Source organism: Amia ocellicauda (genome assembly GCF_036373705.1).
Source record: "Amia ocellicauda isolate fAmiCal2 chromosome 11 unlocalized genomic scaffold, fAmiCal2.hap1 SUPER_11_unloc_1, whole genome shotgun sequence".
NCBI lineage: Eukaryota > Metazoa > Chordata > Actinopteri > Amiiformes > Amiidae > Amia > Amia ocellicauda.
In genome coordinates, this window is record NW_027102659.1 from 537,967 (window position 1) to 551,599 (window position 13,633).

General features: G+C 45.8%; 4 non-coding genes across 4 annotated transcripts; all 4 read left to right on the forward strand.

Moving 5' to 3' along the window:
- The first annotated feature begins 282 nt into the window (after positions 1-282).
- On the forward strand, positions 283-355 carry trnav-aac (transfer RNA valine (anticodon AAC)). The gene has a single exon. It is a non-coding gene; the product is annotated as a tRNA-Val (tRNA).
- A 3,331-nt stretch (positions 356-3,686) lies between these two features.
- On the forward strand, positions 3,687-3,759 carry trnav-cac (transfer RNA valine (anticodon CAC)). Its single transcript has one exon. It is a non-coding gene; the product is annotated as a tRNA-Val (tRNA).
- Positions 3,760-9,910: 6,151 nt separating this feature from the next.
- Positions 9,911-9,983, forward strand: trnav-aac (transfer RNA valine (anticodon AAC)). Its single transcript has one exon. It is a non-coding gene; the product is annotated as a tRNA-Val (tRNA).
- A 2,674-nt stretch (positions 9,984-12,657) lies between these two features.
- Positions 12,658-12,730, forward strand: trnav-cac (transfer RNA valine (anticodon CAC)). Its single transcript has one exon. It is a non-coding gene; the product is annotated as a tRNA-Val (tRNA).
- Positions 12,731-13,633: the final 903 nt, after the last annotated feature.

Sequence of the window (13,633 nt, forward strand, 5' to 3'; positions counted from 1 at the left end):
GTCTGGTGGTGACGGAAGACCACCAGCCGTTTGAACAAGCCATTCAGCATCACCTTGTTGGGCTAAGTGCAGGCACTGTCAGAGCGCAGGGCGTCCTGCCTTTGAAAGAGTTTCCGAAGTGTCCTGATGTGCCCTTTAGCAATGCCAAACAGGTCTGTGAAAATGGCATCCTTTCGCGGCACTTCAGACGCCATCTCACAGTCTAGCCGACCTGAAATGCCTGAGCCCGTTTTACCAGCAGGCTTCAACGGTAACCGTTTGAAGCAAGACGTGGCGGTGTCAGTTTCCGTAGTGTAGCGGTTATCACGTTCGCCTAACACGCGAAAGGTCCCCGGTTCGAAACCGGGCGGAAACAGCCTGCTGTGGGCCGGCCCTTTTCGTCCTGTTTGCCCTCGTGGTTCCCCGGAGGCGGTGGGTAGCTTTTCTTCATTGGAGTGCCCGAAATCGGTGCTCTCAGAGCGTCCGTCCGTCGACAGGTTGAAATTGTAAACGCTGGTGTAGCCACTTTTAATTAAAATCTGATGATGATGATGATGATGATGTTGTTGTTGTTGTTCTTGTTGTCATCGTGGTCGCCGTCATTATTATTGTTAAAGTAAAGCAGTAGTTAGATTTGTTGCTACCGTAAGGTGTAGAAGGCACAATAGCTCTGTGATTGTCTGATGGTGGCACAAGACGAGCAGCAGCTGTTTGAACAAGCCATTGAGCATCACCTTGTTGGGGTAAGTGTAAGTCTTGTCATAGCTCAGGGCATTCTTCCTTTAAAAGAGTTTCCAAAGTGTCCTGATGTGCCCTTGAGCAATGCAATATAGGTCAGTGAAAATAGAAACCTTTATCTCACAGGCAGGCCCACGGGAAACGCCTGTGCGCGTTTTACCAGCCTGCTTCGATGGGAGCCAATCGAAACCCCAGGACAGGTTGGTTTCTGTAGTGTAGTGGCTATCATGTTCGCCTCACACGCGAGAAGTCCCTGGTTCGAAACTGGGCGGAAACAACCCGCGGTGCACGTGTGCCAGTGCCGTGTTACCCGTCCTCATCTCTCTGCCCCATGGCCGGCCGTCGTTTTCTCTTCCTCGGAGTGGCAAGAAATCCTGACCTTGAGAACAAATGATCGCAGAAGGGTAGCTTTGCGAGGCGCTGGAACTGACACTTTTAAAATCGATACATGTCGTTGCTGTTGCAATACGACCGTAGCAGGATCGGTGACATTGCTGTTACTCTTATGTAGTTGAAGGCGCAAAATAGCTCTGATAGTCTGGTGGTGACGGAAGACCACCAGCCGTTTGAACAAGCCATTCAGCATCACCTTGTTGGGCTAAGTGCAGGCACTGTCTGATCGCAGGGCGTCCTGCCTTTGAAAGAGTTTCCGAAGTATCCCGAAATCGGTGCACTCAGAGCGTCCGTCCGTCGACAGGTTGAAATTGTAAACGCTGGTGTAGCCACTTTTAATTAAAATCTGATGATGATGATGATGATGTTGTTGTTGTTCTTGTTGATGTTGTTGTTGTTGTTGTTGTTCTTGTTGTCGTCGTAGTCGCCGTCATTATTAATGTTAAAGTAAAGCAGTAGTTAGATTTGTTGCTACCGTAAGGTGCAGAAGGCACAATAGCTCTGTGATTGTCTGATGGTGGCACAAGACGAGCAGCAGCTGTTTGAACAAGCCATTGAGCATCACCTTGTTGGGGTAAGTGTAAGTCTTGTCATTGCTCAGGGCGTTCTTCCTTTGAAAGAGTTTCCAAAGTGTCCTGATGTGCCCTTGAGCAATGCAAAATAGGTCAGTGAAAATAGAAACCTTTATCTCACAGGCTGGCCCACGGGAAACGCCTGTGTGCGTTTTACCAGCCGGCTTCGATAGGAGTTATTCGAAACACCAGGACGGGTTGGTTTCCGTAGTGTAGTGGCTATCACGTTCGCCTAACGCACGAAAGGTCCCCGGTTTGAAACCGGGCGGAAAGAGCCTGCTGTGGGCCGGCCCTTTTCGTCCTGCTTGCCCTCGTGGTTCCCCAGAGGCGGTAGGTGGCTTTTCTTCATTGGAGTTCCCGAAATTGTTGGACTCAGAGCGTCCGTCCGTCGACAGGTTGAAATTGTAAACGCTGGTGTAGCCACTTTTAATTAAAATCTGATGATGATGTTATTGTTCTTGTTGTTGTTGTTGTTGTTCTTGTTTTTCTTTTTGTCGTCGTGGTCGCCGTCATTATTATTGTTAAAGTAAAGCTACCGTAAGGTGTAGAAGGCACAATAGCTCTGTGATTGTCTGATGGTGGCACAAGACGAGCAGCAGCTGTTTGAACAAGCCATTGAGCATCACCTTGTTGGGGTAAGTGTAAGTCTTGTCATAGCTCAGGGCGTTCTTCCTTTGAAAGAGTTTCCAAAGTGTCCTGATGTGTCCTTGAGCAATGCAAAATAGGTCAGTGAAAATACACTCACCTAAAGGATTATTAGGAACACCATACTAATACTATGTTTGACACCCTTTCGCCTTCAGAACTGACTTAATTCTACGTGGCATTGATTCAACAAGGTGCTGAAAGCATTCTTTAGAAATGTTGGCCCAAATTGATAGGATAGCATCTTGCAGTTGATGGAGATTTGTGGGATGCACATCCAGGGCACGAAGCTCCCGTTCCACCACATCCCAAAGATGCTCTATTGGGTTGAGATCTGGTGACTGTGGGGGCCAGTTTAGTACAGTGAACTCATTGTCATGTTCAAGAAACCAATTTGAAATGATTCAACCTTTGTGACATGGTGCATTATCCTGCTGGAAGTAGCCATCAGAGGATGGGTACATGGTGGTCATAAAGGGATGGACATGGTCAGAAACAATGCTCAGGTAGGCCGTGGCATTTAAACGATGCCCAATTGGCACTAAGGAGCCTAAAGTGTGCCAAGAAAACATCCCCCACACCATTACACCACCACCACCAGCCTGCACAGTGGTAACAAGGCATGATGGATCCATGTTCTCATTCTGTTTACGTCAAATTCTGTCTCAACAGAAATCGAGACTCATCAGACCAGGCAACAACTGTCCAATTTTGGTGAGTTTGTGCAAATTGTAGCCTCTTTTTCCTATTTGTAGTGGAGATGAGTGGTACCCGGTGGGGTCTTCTGCTGTTGTAGCCCATCCGCCTCAAGGTTGTACGTGTTGTGGCTTCACAAATGCTTTGCTGCATACCTCGGTTGTAACGAGTGGTTATTTCAGTCAAAGTTGCTCTTCTATCAGCTTGAATCAGTCGGCCCATTCTCCTCTGACCTCTAGCATCAACAAGGCATTTTCGCCCACAGGACTGCCGCATACTGGATGTTTTTCCCTTTTCACACCATTCTTTGTAAACCCTAGAAATGGTTGTGCGTGAAAATCCCAGTAACTGAGCAGATTGTGAAATACTCAGACCAGCCCGTCTGGCACCAACAACCATGCCACGCTCAAAATTGCTTAAATCACCTTTCTTTCCCATTCAGACTTTCAGTTTGGAGTTCAGGAGATTGTCTTGACCAGGACCACACCCCTAAATGCATTGAAGCAACTGCCATATGATTGGTTGGTTATTGAACAGGTGTTCCTAATAATCCTTTAGGTGAGTGTAGAAACCTTTATCTCACAGGCTGGCCCACGGGAAACGCCTGTGCGCGTTTTACCAGCCGGCTTCGATGGGAGCCATTCGAAACACCAGGACAGGTCGGTTTCCGTAGTGTAGTGGCTATCACGTTCGCCTCACACGCGAAAGGTCCCTGGTTCGAAACCGGGCGGAAACAACCCGCGGTGCATGCGTGCTAGTGCACACAGTGCTGACCACAAGTGAAGGTCTGAAGACTTTGTACTTGACGACCGCTGTAAATGGTTTCTTGACAGTTGTTGAGCAGAAAGTTATTGATCTTCCGAGGGAAAGGTCTGAAATCCGGGGGGTTTGCATAGGAATCAAAAAATTCACCACGATGGTCCTCCCTTAGATAAATAGCCAGCCAATGTTCTCCGGGCATATTTTTAGGGTGTGTGTTGATTATGTACATTGCAGGTAAATTCTTGATCTTAAATTTAGGCAGCTGATCGCAGGCGTTGACTCCTTGAAACAGTTTCCGTGAGCCGGCCAGGGCATTCATGATGTGGTTGAGCTCTCTGGTGTTCATTTTAATAATAATCATACGGAACGTTTCTCCTCTGATTCACCTCAATAATGTTGTCAAACACAGCATACACGACCATATTTACAGTGTGTGGTAGAGGCTGCTTGAAACGCATCTCCAAACGCATATTGCCCGTCTTCATCAGTGAAATATGTTGTCCACACTCTTCGTCAGGGGTCAGGTTGAAACCGTACAGGGTGTAACCGCTGCAGTATTCCCGGCGATCGATCAGCAGAGTTTGATCCTTGAGATGGCGACCCGTAGCCAGTACTAGACTGTAATATTCACGAACCGCATTGCCGTTTTCAAAGTCAGGTTGAAAAGGTCTGGATGGAACCTGCACACCATCGACGTACAATGCTATAAATTCCGCGTTATAATGTTTAAAGTTAAAGGTGTTCTTGTTGTAAACCCCGGTAAATGCATCATTATCCACGAGACCTATAATAACCTGTTTTGGGAGCTGTCCTAGAAACAGATTTTCCTGGTTCATCACCCGTGTCCCTGCGGGGATACTGTGGACTTTCATATAGACTCTTTCGATCGGGTACTTGGCGTTTGCCGTCACTAACGCCAGCGCGTGTCCTAGTTTAACCGCCGGGGAGACGGACACTTATTTCACAAACAGCGAGGCCGATAATATGGTCAGTTTATATTTTTCCGTATCAGGGGTCATCAGACAAAAAGCACTTTTACTACGGATCATTTTAATTTTAATGTCTACCCCGTTGAGCATGAGTTTTTCTTGGAAAAATATGTCTGCATGGATATGCCCCATTAGCTCAAAGGTCCTCCCTTCTGTTGAAGAGGCCGATCTTTTTTGCAAACCCTTATTGAGTCCCTCTGGATCCTTGTCGTCCATAGCTTCCGGGATGTCTTTGAAGAGAAGGCCGGGGCTGAACTGTTTGCTTAGGGTCTCCTCACTATAATTAAGGATACACTCCATCATGACTCTATAGGGGTAAGTATTGCTGCTTTGACTAATGAGCCGATCTCCCAGGGTCACATCCACCTGTGAAAACATGGTGGCCACCGGGTAATTGATTAATTGATGACCCCAGCGTTGGCCGTCTTCTCGATTGCATCGCCATCCTAATCAGTCACTTTACAGTTCATTAAAATAAATGTGTTATTCAAATCAATATAATCCTCGCCATTGCCAGCTATAAAAAACTCCAGAGGGGCCGTGTCTGAAATTGCAGAAAGAGGGGGAATCTCTACATATATGATCTTATCTATACTCGTTTGAGTGTATGGAACTGTAAACAGATCCAGTTCTGATTTGACGCATTCTTCCGATAGACTGTTGACAAAAGACATGTTTAAAAGATGTATCCTGAGGCTCTATTTTTCTTTCTTTGAGACTTTCTTTTTGCAGGTTTTTTCTTGTGCTGCTTCCTTCTCCGAGTGTTTCCACGATATGTTGGAGAATGAGAGATTCTTCGTTTTTTGTTAGCCACGGATCTTCGTCGCCCTGGTGGACACATGCTGTTTCTTCTTTTACCCCCCCTCCTCGCCATTACCATGAGACCCGAACCCTCCTGATGCTCATGGCTAGCTGCCCGGTTCATAACATTGGTGAACACGTCACTAACAATATTTTTAGCCGCTGATTTCAAGTGGGGTCTGGCTATAGCAAAGCCTCTCTTAAGCAGGGGTACGGCCATTCTAAAGAGACCATGAAAGAGTCCTCCTAGACCGGCGCCATACATTGTGGGGGCTCCTACAAAACCGGGCAAGCCGTTCCCGGCTTGCATCTTGTAATAATCCACATAGGCGCTAGGATCTACATAACCCCTCGAGGTAGCCATTTTAATAATGTACAAACTGTTTCAGGGGTCGAAAATGTAGTTTGACAATAACTTTACTGAAGCGGAAGGGTACGTTGATATTCTGATCCGATTTTACTTCGATCGTGATGTTGTCAAATTGGGTCTTTGAGACTGGTACGTAGTGTGGCTTGTCATAAGTAATTGTGACCATGTCATTGCTTTTACCTTTAATAAGTACATTTCTCAAAAGGGGGACATAACTATCCCCGACCCTCTGGTGGGTTATGATATCCGTATACACATAAAGAGTGTAAAAGCCGCCCCACCACTTCTGAGAACCTGCTCTCTGTGTCAGAATAGATCCCAAATATACGCCCCAGTTGGCCGCTGGTTTGAATGCTAATACCTGGTTTTGACACCTTGTACACTCTGTTTTTAATAGGGTTGTAATATAGCTTGATGTTGGGGGTGCCTTCTGAGAACTGTTTATGCATCTCATCTAATATTTTATCCACATTGTCATAATAACCTCCTTGTATCGTGAATGTCCATTGACTCTTTTTAACATCATCAAAAATGGCGAAGGTGGCATCCTTATCTTGTAAAACAGCCCAAGTGTAAGGATACTGTATTTCCGCCAACCCCACTTCCCACGACCCCCTTAGATCTATAGATTTTCCAAATTGTACCGTGTAACTGGATATTTCATTTTTAGGGTATATATCGAGAGAGGCGTTACTGGGTAGAGTCACGTAGAAGCCTCCTGATTCCATCTTGAGTATCGAAAGTAATGCCCACAACACACCCGCGGGCAAGTTGTTATAAGGATTGAATATCGGAAACCTGTTGTTCCGGGACCCAACTATTGAACTTTTCAGGCCATCCAAGCCATTTCATCAACACATATTTTTTCCGGTTCTGGGTTTTTTCAGCTAATATCTTTTCAACTCTGTATACACTGTCTTTACCCACAATAATTTTTTGTAACTCGGCTTCGTAAAACGTTCCTTCTATATCCTCCCCGTCATAGTCTTTTAACCGGTACACGGGTGGGTCTCTAGCCAACTGTTCGGTAACTGTAAAATATTCGTCAGAAAATGTTTCTTCATAACCTTTGGCAAAAGTACTCCTTAGCTTTGAAACGCGAACCACATCACCGATGTTGAACTTATAAGTAGTTTTTCCCTTCTTAATAAATGGTCCGTATAATTTTTTATAGACCTTAAAAGAATTACTTTGATCAACATCTTTAGGCTTCATTTTAATACTGGTGTGATACCCTTGGTTGTAAGCATCGATAAAATCCTGAACTTTATCAAAATACTTGAACGTGTTGACCGCTGTAAAATATCTCCACATTTTGGTCTTTATGGTGCGGTTAAACCTCTCCACTACCGATGCCCTAAGCTCATTACCGGTGGTGAAATGATGTATTTTGTGTCTCTTCAGTAGATTCTGAAATTCTCTGTTGAGAAACTCTTTTCCTTTATCAGTCTGCAGTTTTTTAGGACATCGACCCTGGGACAATATATCCTCAAAGGCCCTTGTCACCGCCCGACCTGTTTTATTATGTAGAATGCGAGCCCAGGCATATTTTGATAACACATCGATACACATCAACATCAATTTGTGACCATTGTTATGTTTTGATAAATTTGACATATCGACTAGATCCATTTGCCATTGTGAGTCTATGTCAGTTGCATATACGCGGTTTCTTTTAAAGTTAATCCTGAGAGGTTTATGTAAGGTATAGGCGTCTTGTTCCCGTAACCATTCTGAAACAACCACATCATTAACCTTCACTCCGGCCTCAGCGAGTCCTCTTTGAAAACCCTTCTTACCCGCCAAACCCCCAATCTTGGCTGGGTTGTAGTATAGTTCCTGCATTTGGGGAGCTTGCCGAGTCATTCTGTCAAATAACCACACAGACCCACACTATGCGCAAAGTTTTTATACAAGGTTTTTTATTCAACTTCAGGAGAGCAGATACCCCTTTTTAGACATTTGAGAAAAGTATAACATACACAACAATTTTTTCTACGGTCCAGACAAAAAGAAATCAGATGATTGGTTACTTGATCTATATCAACAAATATACCTGTTTCTTTATCTTGTAGGCACACACCTCAGTTACATATGTAAATAAAACAACAATATGACCTATTTTAAAAGTAAACAGAGGTGTATTAAACATGCTCAGTAAAAGGTCATACAGATGTTGATGAAATGGCCTAATATCATTCTTGGCCCCCTTGAGCGCTTCATCCCAGTGTTCGTACCCCCCGGTCTTTGTTACAGCAGCCATTAACTTTTCCAGGTTTGAAAGTTGATCCTCATCGATGGTTAAATCTGTAGAGAAAAGGCTCGCGTTGGCTACTTTTCTGTCAAGCACATGGTGTAATAGCGCTCTCAGGTTAGCTGCAGAGTGTTGATGACAGAACCAGTTGCAGAAGCAGTCCAGGGTCTGAGGTCTTGGAGAGTAACCGCAGTCAAAGGGTTCCAGAGTGTATACAAAATCTGGGGAATAGAACCAGGGGTGATCCCGGGTTTGAAGAGGCCTGTAGAGCCTGTCGACGTCCGCAGCTTTCAGGTAAGACATTCTCTTTAATTTTAAACCATGATTGAATTGTTGCGCCTTTTATCCTATCTCTTCACTACGTCACGACACACCGCCCTCTTAGAAGAGAGTAGCCCCTGAGCCGTCAGACCCCCCTCCAAAACCCCACACGTCGTCTGTTTTATCATCGTCGTCGTCATTCAAGGGGGATATATAATCCATAATCCAGCATATTCTCCTTCTAACCAAATCCAGTTGCGAACATTTGGTCAAGATGTCAAAACCATCATTTATACAGTTTATGACCTCTTTCAAGAACGGCCAGTCCACGGCGTCAAACATAATTTCAGTAACCTGTTTTTCTGGATCCTCCACACCCCCTTCAATAGGGTTTGTAATCAGAGTACTGCTAAACAAAACCTTACGATCTGTAGTTAGAGATAGACTCTTCACCACTCTACCGTAGTTCTGCAAGCTTTCCCATTCACACCTTTCAAAACCCTGAGTCGGAGACTCCATTTCGCATTCTCTTGGACCCTCTTGCAAGCCTTCTAGAGTCTTATCCACAAGCCCCAGATCTCTCCAGGCCATCACCTTCAACCAGTCCTCATAAGAGTATTCAATTACCGTCTCAAAAGGTTCCAACGTACCCTCCTTCTCTCCCAAAGCAAAAAGCTCCACTCCAACATAGCTGGGATCCCTTTTAAAGCGGTAACCCCGTCGAGCCCCCCAGAACAACACCCAGGAGCGTTCAATCTTCAAATTGGTGAGTACAGGAACCCTTGCCCGGGATTGTTTCTTGCGGGGTTTCATGTTGATGTCGCTGGACATGTTGAAGAAGCGGGATGTTTCTGATGCTGAGAATTAAAGAGGTATTGCCTAAAAGCAGCGCGGGTTCTTAAATAGAGAGGAGAGTTTCGGGGCGTTGCCTTCAGAGGGGTGGGGGTATTTATGGGTGGCCTTGATGTTCAGGGTTTTATGGGTGTACACTTTCTGACGGATATGACGTAGGAATAATTAAGGAAATAACTCTACCTAAAATCACGCCCCCCAATTATGACGTAGGAATATTAATAAGCTTAGGGCATACGTCATAACAAAATAGGCCGCGCCCAAAAAACCCTACTATCTACTCTTATGTAGTTGAAGGCGCAGTATAGCTCTGATAGTCTGGTGGTGACGGAAGACCACCAGCCGTTTGAACAAGCCATTCAGCATCACCTTGTTGGGCTAAGTGCAGGCACTGTCAGAGCGCAGGGCGTCCTGCCTTTGAAAGAGTTTCCGAAGTGTCCTGATGTGCCCTTTAGCAATGCCAAACAGGTCTGTGAAAATGGCATCCTTTCGCGGCACTTCAGACGCCATCTCACAGTCTAGCCGACCTGAAATGCCTGAGCCCGTTTTACCAGCAGGCTTCAACGGTAACCGTTTGAAGCAAGACGTGGCGGTGTCAGTTTCCGTAGTGTAGCGGTTATCACGTTCGCCTAACACGCGAAAGGTCCCCGGTTCGAAACCGGGCGGAAACAGCCTGCTGTGGGCCGGCCCTTTTCGTCCTGTTTGCCCTCGTGGTTCCCCGGAGGCGGTGGGTAGCTTTTCTTCATTGGAGTGCCCGAAATCGGTGCTCTCAGAGCGTCCGTCCGTCGACAGGTTGAAATTGTAAACGCTGGTGTAGCCACTTTTAATTAAAATCTGATGATGATGATGATGATGATGATGATGTTGTTGTTGTTGTTCTTGTTGTCATCGTGGTCGCCGTCATTATTATTGTTAAAGTAAAGCAGTAGTTAGATTTGTTGCTACCGTAAGGTGTAGAAGGCACAATAGCTCTGTGATTGTCTGATGGTGGCACAAGACGAGCAGCAGCTGTTTGAACAAGCCATTGAGCATCACCTTGTTGGGGTAAGTGTAAGTCTTGTCATAGCTCAGGGCATTCTTCCTTTAAAAGAGTTTCCAAAGTGTCCTGATGTGCCCTTGAGCAATGCAATATAGGTCAGTGAAAATAGAAACCTTTATCTCACAGGCAGGCCCACGGGAAACGCCTGTGCGCGTTTTACCAGCCTGCTTCGATGGGAGCCAATCGAAACCCCAGGACAGGTTGGTTTCTGTAGTGTAGTGGCTATCATGTTCGCCTCACACGCGAGAAGTCCCTGGTTCGAAACTGGGCGGAAACAACCCGCGGTGCACGCGTGCCAGTGCCGTGTTACCCGTCCTCATCTCTCTGCCCCATGGCCGGCCGTCGTTTTCTCTTCCTCGGAGTGGCAAGAAATCCTGACCTTGAGAACAAATGATCGCAGAAGGGTAGCTTTGCGAGGCGCTGGAACTGACACTTTTAAAATCGATACATGTCGTTGCTGTTGCAATACGACCGTAGCAGGATCGGTGACATTGCTGTTACTCTTATGTAGTTGAAGGCGCAAAATAGCTCTGATAGTCTGGTGGTGACGGAAGACCACCAGCCGTTTGAACAAGCCATTCAGCATCACCTTGTTGGGCTAAGTGCAGGCACTGTCTGATCGCAGGGCGTCCTGCCTTTGAAAGAGTTTCCGAAGTATCCCGAAATCGGTGCACTCAGAGCGTCCGTCCGTCGACAGGTTGAAATTGTAAACGCTGGTGTAGCCACTTTTAATTAAAATCTGATGATGATGTTATTGTTCTTGTTGTTGTTGTTGTTGTTCTTGTTTTTCTTTTTGTCGTCGTGGTCGCCGTCATTATTATTGTTAAAGTAAAGCTACCGTAAGGTGTAGAAGGCACAATAGCTCTGTGATTGTCTGATGGTGGCACAAGACGAGCATCAGCTGTTTGAACAAGCCATTGAGCATCACCTTGTTGGGGTAAGTGTAAGTCTTGTCATAGCTCAGGGCGTTCTTCCTTTGAAAGAGTTTCCAAAGTGTCCTGATGTGTCCTTGAGCAATGCAAAATAGGTCAGTGAAAATACACTCACCTAAAGGATTATTAGGAACACCATACTAATACTATGTTTGACACCCTTTCGCCTTCAGAACTGACTTAATTCTACGTGGCATTGATTCAACAAGGTGCTGAAAGCATTCTTTAGAAATGTTGGCCCAAATTGATAGGATAGCATCTTGCAGTTGATGGAGATTTGTGGGATGCACATCCAGGGCACGAAGCTCCCGTTCCACCACATCCCAAAGATGCTCTATTGGGTTGAGATCTGGTGACTGTGGGGGCCAGTTTAGTACAGTGAACTCATTGTCATGTTCAAGAAACCAATTTGAAATGATTCAACCTTTGTGACATGGTGCATTATCCTGCTGGAAGTAGCCATCAGAGGATGGGTACATGGTGGTCATAAAGGGATGGACATGGTCAGAAACAATGCTCAGGTAGGCCGTGGCATTTAAACGATGCCCAATTGGCACTAAGGAGCCTAAAGTGTGCCAAGAAAACATCCCCCACACCATTACACCACCACCACCAGCCTGCACAGTGGTAACAAGGCATGATGGATCCATGTTCTCATTCTGTTTACGTCAAATTCTGTCTCAACAGAAATCGAGACTCATCAGACCAGGCAACAACTGTCCAATTTTGGTGAGTTTGTGCAAATTGTAGCCTCTTTTTCCTATTTGTAGTGGAGATGAGTGGTACCCGGTGGGGTCTTCTGCTGTTGTAGCCCATCCGCCTCAAGGTTGTACGTGTTGTGGCTTCACAAATGCTTTGCTGCATACCTCGGTTGTAACGAGTGGTTATTTCAGTCAAAGTTGCTCTTCTATCAGCTTGAATCAGTCGGCCCATTCTCCTCTGACCTCTAGCATCAACAAGGCATTTTCGCCCACAGGACTGCCGCATACTGGATGTTTTTCCCTTTTCACACCATTCTTTGTAAACCCTAGAAATGGTTGTGCGTGAAAATCCCAGTAACTGAGCAGATTGTGAAATACTCAGACCAGCCCGTCTGGCACCAACAACCATGCCACGCTCAAAATTGCTTAAATCACCTTTCTTTCCCATTCAGACTTTCAGTTTGGAGTTCAGGAGATTGTCTTGACCAGGACCACACCCCTAAATGCATTGAAGCAACTGCCATATGATTGGTTGGTTATTGAACAGGTGTTCCTAATAATCCTTTAGGTGAGTGTAGAAACCTTTATCTCACAGGCTGGCCCACGGGAAACGCCTGTGCGCGTTTTACCAGCCGGCTTCGATGGGAGCCATTCGAAACACCAGGACAGGTCGGTTTCCGTAGTGTAGTGGCTATCACGTTCGCCTCACACGCGAAAGGTCCCTGGTTCGAAACCGGGCGGAAACAACCCGCGGTGCATGCGTGCTAGTGCACACAGTGCTGACCACAAGTGAAGGTCTGAAGACTTTGTACTTGACGACCGCTGTAAATGGTTTCTTGACAGTTGTTGAGCAGAAAGTTATTGATCTTCCGAGGGAAAGGTCTGAAATCCGGGGGGTTTGCATAGGAATCAAAAAATTCACCACGGTGGTCCTCCCTTAGATAAATAGCCAGCCAATGTTCTCCGGGCATATTTTTAGGGTGTGTGTTGATTATGTACATTGCAGGTAAATTCTTGATCTTAAATTTAGGCAGCTGATCGCAGGCGTAGACTCCTTGAAACAGTTTCCGTGAGCCGGCCAGGGCATTCATGATGTGGTTGAGCTCTCTGGTGTTCATTTTAATAATAATCATACGGAACGTTTCTCCTCTGATTCACCTCAATAATGTTGTCAAACACAGCATACACGACCATATTTACAGTGTGTGGTAGAGGCTGCTTGAAACGCATCTCCAAACGCATATTGCCCGTCTTCATCAGTGAAATATGTTGTCCACACTCTTCGTCAGGGGTCAGGTTGAAACCATACAGGGTGTAACCGCTGCAGTATTCCCGGCGATCGATCAGCAGAGTTTGATCCTTGAGATGGCGACCCGTAGCCAGTACTAGACTGTAATATTCACGAACCGCATTGCCGTTTTCAAAGTCAGGTTGAAAAGGTCTGGATGGAACCTGCACACCATCGACGTACAATGCTATAAATTCCGCGTTATAATGTTTAAAGTTAAAGGTGTTCTTGTTGTAAACCCCGGTAAATGCATCATTATCCACGAGACCTATAATAACCTGTTTTGGGAGCTGTCCTAGAAACAGATTTTCCTGGTTCATCACCCGTGTCCCTGCGGGGATACTGTGGACTTTCATATAGA